Source organism: Chelonia mydas, chromosome 3, assembly GCF_015237465.2.
Source record: "Chelonia mydas isolate rCheMyd1 chromosome 3, rCheMyd1.pri.v2, whole genome shotgun sequence".
Taxonomy (NCBI): Eukaryota; Metazoa; Chordata; order Testudines; family Cheloniidae; genus Chelonia; species Chelonia mydas.
Genome location: NC_057851.1, coordinates 184,238,856 through 184,246,177, shown reverse-complemented (window position 1 = coordinate 184,246,177; position 7,322 = coordinate 184,238,856).

Below are 7,322 nucleotides of genomic sequence, written 5' to 3'. Positions count from 1 at the left end.
TTCCTTCCTCCCCCTGTCGCGCGCGTGAGCCTGAACAGGGGCGGGGCGGGGCGGGAGGCGGAGGTCTGAGCGCGGGGGCGGTTCCCGTGTCCCCACAAGCGCCTGTAGGGATCACTCACCGCGTAGCAAGTGGGGTTCATGCAAGCAAGGCTTGGGTGCAGCAAGGCCCCGAACCCCGTCAGGGCCAATAGGGGGCGTGCTGCCAGCCCAGGCTCTGCCTCCGGGTGTGTCCTACGGGTGGCTTTGGTCCCTGCCCAGACCCTGTTGTGTCTTGAACATAAATTGTTATGCAAAAGTCAACATGGTTTCTGTAAAGGGAGATGGTGTCTTACTAATCTATTAGAGTTCTTTGAAGGGGTGAACAAACGTGGACAAGGCGGATCCAGTGGACATAGTGTACTTAGATTTCCAGGAAGCCTTTGACAAGTTCACTCAAGAAAGGCTCTTAGGTAAATTAGGTTGTCATGGGATAAGAGGGAAGATCCTTTCATGGATTGAGAACTGGTTAAAAGACAGGGAACAAAGGGTAGGAATAAATGGTAAATTTTCAGAATGGAGAGGGGAAACTAGTGGTGTTCCCGAAGGGTCAGTCCTAGGACCAATCCTATTCAACTTATTCATAAATGATCTGGAGAAAGGGGTAAACAGTGAGGTGGCAAAGTTTGCAGATGATAATAAACTGCTCAAGATAGTTAAGACCAAAGTAGACGGTGAAGAACTTCAAAAAGATCTCACAAAACTAAGTGATTAGGCCACAAAATGGCAAATGAAATTTAATGTGGATAAATGCACATTGGAAAAAATAACCCCAACTCTACATACAATATGATGGGGGTTACTTTAGCTACAACTAATCAGGAGAAAGATCTTGGAGTCATCGTGGATAGTTCTCTGAAGACGTCCACGCAGTGTGCAGCAGCAATCAAAATAAAGAACAGGATGTTAGGAATCATTTAAAAAGGGATAGAGAGTAAGACGGAGAATATTTTATTGCCCTTATATAAATCCATGGTATGCCCACATCTTGAATACTGCATACAGAGGTGGTCCCCTCATCTCAAAAAAGATATACTGGCATTAGAAAAGGTTCAGAAAAGGGCAACTAAAATGATTAGGGGTTTGGAACGGGTCTCATATGAGGGGAGATTAAAGAGACTAGGACTTTTAGGCTTGGAAAAGAGGAAACTGGAGGGGATATGATAGAGGTATATAAAATCATGAGTGGTGTGGAGAAAGTGAATAAGGGAAAGTTATTTACTTGTTCCCATAATATAAGAACTAGGGGCCACCAAATGAAATTAATGGGTTGCAGGTTTAAAACAAATAAAAGGAAGTTCTTCACTCAGTGCACAGTCAACCTGTGGAATTCCTTGCCTAAGGAGGTTGTGAAGGCTAGGACTATAACAGGGTTTAAAAGAGAACTGAATAAATTCATGGAAGTTAAGTCTATTAATGGCTATTAGCCAGGATGGGTAAGGAACGGTGTCCTTAGCCTCTCTTTGTCAGAGGGTGGAGATGGATGGCAGGAGAGAGATCACTTGATCATTACCTGTTATGTTCACTCCCACTGGGCACCTGTTATTTTCTTTGTTCGGCCTGTCCTGTAGTAGGTGACTTCTGGGAACTCTTCTGGCTCTATCAATCTGTTTCTTCACTTCCGCAGGTGGGTATTGTAGTTGTAAGAATGCTTGATAGAGATCTTGTAGGTGTTGGTCTCTGTCTGAGGGGTTGAAGCAAATGCGGTTGTATCGAAGAGCTTGGCTGTAGACAATGGATCGTGTGGTGTGGTCAGGGTGAAAGCTGGAGGCATGCAGGTAGGAATAGCGGTCAGTAGGTTTCCGGTATAGGGTGGTGTTTATGTGACCATCATTTATTAGCACTGTAGTGTCCAGGAAGTGGATCTCTTCTGTGGACTGGACCAGGCTGAGGTTGACGGAAATTGTTGAAATCATGGTGGAATTCCTCAAGGGCTTCTTTTCCATGGGTCCAGATGATGAAGATGTCATCAATATAGCACAGGTAGAGTAGGGGCGTTAGGGGATGAGAGCTGAGGAAGCGTTGTTTTAAGTCAGCCATAAAAATGTTGGCATACTGTGGGGCCATGCAGGTACCCATAGCAGTGCCGCTGATTTGAAGGTATACATTGTCCCCAAATGTAAAATAGTTATGGGTAAGGACAAAGTGACAAAGTTCAGCCACCAGGTTAGCCATGACATTATCGGGGATAGTGTTCTTGACGGCTTGTAGTCCATCTTTGTGTGCAATGTTGGTGTAGAGGGCTTCTACATCCATAGTGGCCAGGATGGTGTTATCAGGAACATCACCGATGGATTGTAGTTTCCTCAGGAAGTCAGTGGTGTCTCAAAGGTAGCTGGGAGTGCTGGTAGCGTAGGGCCTGAGGAGGGAGTCTACAGAGCCAGACAATCCTGCTGTCAGGGTGCCAATGCCTGAGATGATGGGGTGCCCAGGATTTCCAGGTTTATGGATCTTGGGTAGTAGATAGAATATCCCAGGTCGGGGTTCCAGGGCTGTGTCTGTGCGGATTTGATCTCGTGCTTTTTCAGGGAGTTTCTTGAGCAAATGCTGTAGTTTCTTTTGGCATTGGCACCCTGACAGGAGGATTGTCTGGCTATGTAGACTCCCTCCTCAGGCCCTATGCTACCAGCACTCCCAGCTATCTTTGAGACACCACTGACTTCCTGAGGAAACTACAATCCATCGGTGATCTTCCTGATAACACCATCCTGGCCACTATGGATCTAGAAGCCCTCTACACCAACATTCCACACAAAGATGGACTACAAGCCGTCAAGAACACTATCCCCGATAATGTCACGGCTAACCTGGTGGCTGAACTTTGTGACTTTGTCCTTACCCATAACTATTTTACATTTGGGGACAATGTATACCTTCAGATCAGCGGCACTGCGATGGGTACCCGCATGGCCCCACAATATGCCAACATTTTTATGGCTGATTTAGAGCAACGCTTCCTCAGCTCTCGTCCCCTAACGCCCCTACTCTATTTGCGCTATATTGATGACATCTTCATCATCTGGACCCATGGAAAAGAAGCCCTTGAGGAATTCCACCATGATTTCAACAATTTCCATCCCACCATCAACCTCAGCCTGGTCCAGTCCACACAAGAGATCCACTTCCTGGACACTACAGTGCTAATAAACGATGGTCACATAAACACCACCCTATACCGGAAACCTACTGACCGCTATTCCTACCTACATGCCTCCAGCTTTCACCCTGACCACACCACACGATCCATCGTCTACAGCCAAGCTCTGCGATACAACTGCATTTGCTCCAACCCCTCAGACAGAGACAAACACCTACAAGATCTCTATCAAGCATTCTTACAACTACAATACCCACCTGCGGAAGTGAAGAAACAGATTGATAGAGCCAGAAGAGTTCCCAGAAGTCACCTACTACAGGACAGGCCTAACAAAGAAAATAACAGAACACCACTAGCCGTCACCTTCAGCCCCCAACTAAAACCCCTCCAACGCATTATTAAGGATCTACAACCTATCCTGAAGGATGACCCAACACTCTCACAAATCTTGGGAGAAAGGCCAGTCCTTGCCTACAGACAGCCCCCCAACCTGAAGCAAATACTCACCAACAACCACATACCACACAACAGAACCACTAACCCAGGAACCTATCCTTGCAACAAAGCCCGTTGCCAACTGTGCCCACATATCTATTCAGGGGACACCATCACAGGGCCTAATAACATCAGCCACGCTATCAGAGGCCCGTTCACCTGCACATCCACCAATGTGATATATGCCATCATGTGCCAGCAATGCCCCTCTGCCATGTACATTGGTCAAACTGGACAGTCTCTACGGAAAAGAATAAATGGACACAAATCAGATGTCAAGAATTATAACACTCATAAACCAGTCGGAGAACACTTCAATCTCTCTGGTCACGCAATCACAGACATGAAGGTCGCTATCTTACAACAAAAAAACTTCAAATCCAGACTCCAGCGAGAAACTGCTGAATTGGAATTCATTTGCAAATTGGATACTATTAATTTAGGCTAAAATAGAGACTGGGAGTGGCTAAGTCATTATGCAAGGTAGCCTATTTCCCCTTGTTTTTTCCTAAACCCCCCCACCCCAAACATTCTGGTTAAACTTGGATTTATGCTGGAAATGGCCCACCTTGATTGTCATGCACATTGTGGGGAGAGTGGTCAGTTTGGATGAGCTATTGCCAGCAGGAGAGTGAGTTTCTGTGTGTGTGTTTTTTTTTGGGGGGGGGGTGAGAAAACCTGGATTTGTGCTGGAAATGGCCCACCTTGATTATCATGCACATTATAGGGAGAGTGGTTACTTTGGATGAGCTATTACCAGCAGGAGAATGAGTTTGTGTGTGTATGGGGGTGGGGGGGGGGTGAGAAAACCTGGATTTGTGCTGGAAATGGCCCACCTTGATTATCATGCACATTGTAGGGAGAGTGGTCACTTTGGATAAGCTATTACCAGCAGGAGAGTGAGTTTGTGTGTGTGTGTTTTTTGAAAAAAAAAAAAGGGGGTGGGTGAGAAAACCTGTATTTGTGCTGGAAATGTCCCACCTTGATTTTCATGCACGTTGTAAGGAGAGTGGTCACTTTGGATAGGCTGTTACCAGCAGGAGAGTGAGTTTGTGTGTGTGGTTTTTGGAGGGGGGTGAGGGGGTGAGAGAACCTGGATTTGTGCAGGAAATGGCCCACCTTGATTATCATACACATTGTGAAGAGAGTGGTCACTTTGGATGGGCTATTACCAGCAGGAGAGTGAGTTTGTGTTGGGGGGGGGCAGAGGGTGAGAAAACCTGGATTTGTGCTGGAAATGGCCCAACTTGATGATCACTTTAGATAAGCTATTACCAGCAGGAGAGTGGGGTGGGAGGAGGTATTGTTTCATGATCTCTGTGTGTATATAATGTCTTCTGCAGCTTCCACAGTATGCATCCGATGAAGTGAGCTGTAGCTCACGAAAGCTCATGCTCAAATAAATTGGTTAGTCTCTAAGGTGCCACAAGTACTCCTTTTCTTTTTGTAGTTTCTTTTGGTAACTCTCAGAGGGATCAGAGGGTAATGGCTTGTAGAAAGTGGTGTTGGAGAGCTGCCGAGCAGCCTCTTGTTCATATTCTGACCTATTCATGATGATGACAGCACCTCCTTTGTCAGCCTTTTTGATTATGATGTCAGAGTTGTTTCTGAGGCTGTGGATGGCATTGTGTTCTGCACGGCTGAGGTTGTGGGGCAAGTGGTGCTGCTTTTCCACAATTTCAGCCCGTGCACGTCGGCGGAAGCACTCTATGTAGAAGTCTGGTCTGCTGTCTCGACCTTCAGGAGGAGTCCACCTAGAATCCTTCTTTTTGTAGTGTTGGTAGGGAGGTCTCTGTGGATTAGTATGTTGTTCAGAGGTAGTGTTGGAAATATTCCTTGAGTCGGAGACGTCGAAAATAGGATTCTAGGTCACCACAGAATTGTATCATGTTCGTGGGGGTGGAGGGGCAGAAGGAGAGGCCCCGAGATAGGACAGCTGCTTCTGCTGGGCTAAGAGTATAGTTGGATAGGTTAACAATATTGCTGGGTGGGTTGAGGGAACCATTGCTGTGGCCCCTTGTGGATTGTAGTAGTTTAGAAAGTTTAGTGTCCTTTTTCTTTTGTAGAGAAGCAAAGTGTGTTTTCTTTTGTAGAGAAGCAAAGTATGTGTTATAAATGGCTTGTCTAGTTTTAGTAAAGTCCAGCCACGAGGAAGTTTGTGTGGAAGGTTGGTTTTTTATGAGAGTATCCATTTTTTAGAGCTCATTCTTTATCTTTCCCTGTTTGCTGTAGAGGATGTTGATCAGGTGGTTCCGCAGTTTCTTTGAGAACGTGGGGCACAAGCTGTCAGCATAGTGTGTGTGGTATGTAGATTGTAATGGATGTAATGTAACCCAGGAACCTATCCTTGCAACAAAGCCCGTTGCCAACTGTGTCCACATATCTATTCAGGGAACACCATAATAGGACCTAATCACATCCGCCACACTATCAAAGGCTCATTCACCTGCACATCTACCAATGTGATACATGCCATCATGTGCCAGCAATGCCCCTCTCCCATGTACATTGGCCAACCGGACAGTCTCTACGTAAAAGAATAAATGGACACAAATCAGACGTCAGGAACTATAACATTCAAAAACCAGTTGGAGAACACTTCAATCTCTGGTCACTTGATTACAGACCTAAAAGTTGCAATTCTTCAACAAAAAAACTTCAAAAACAGACTCCAACAAGAGACTGTTGAATTGGAATTAATTTGCAAACTGAACACCATTACATTAGGCTTGAATAGAGACTGGGAGTGGATGGGTCATTACACAAAGTAAAACTATTTCTCCATGTTTATTTTCCCCCCTCCCATCCCCATCCCCCCCACACTGTTCCTCACATGTTCTTGTCAACTGCTGGAAATGGCCCACATTGATTATCACTACAATAGGTTTTTTTTCTCTCCTGCTGGTAATAGCTCACCTTACCTGATCACTCTCCTTACAGTGTGTATGGTAACACCCATTTTTTCATGTTCTCTGTGTATATAAAATCTCCCCATTGTATTTTCCACTGCATGTATCCGATGAAGTGAACTGTAGCTCACGAAAGCTTATGCTCAAATAAATTTGTTAGTCTCTAAGGTGCCACAAGTACTCCTTTTCTTTTTGTGGACATGTTTAGTCCTTGCTTCTTGTGGAGCCCCTTTAGGTGCTCCAACAGCTTAATGGAGTTTCAAATAGGCCCAGTGTGCCTAGTGTCCCCGCTCAGCCCTTTGAAATTCAGATCTTTAGTTTTAGGTTACATACCTGCTCCTAGTCATGTGTCCTACCACAAATTGCACATATGGCTTCATGGCAACAGACGGCAGCACCGGGATCAAGAAAGGACTTGGCTTTCTGCACTTGTCAGGTGGAAAAGCATGGCTGTCCTTAGGCATACACAGAATATGCAGCTGCGTTGGGCACCACAAAATTTGGGGCCCTATGCAGCTGTGTGCTTCACATGCGGCAGCACTGGCAGCCAGCCCCATCCCCCAGCTTGCCCCCTTGTGGGATGTGCCCACTGCAAGGGGCAGGGATGTTCCTAGGGGGGTGCAGGGCCTGGGACAACTCCCTCCACCCCTGCCTGGCGCTGGTAATAGGGGTCAGGCCTACCCCGGCACTCACCGGCGGTGGCGGGAAGCAGAGCAACCCAGCCCACCACACTCCGCTGGCTCCCGGCGCCAGTGAGTGCGTGGGGTGGAAGACCCCTTCCCCCA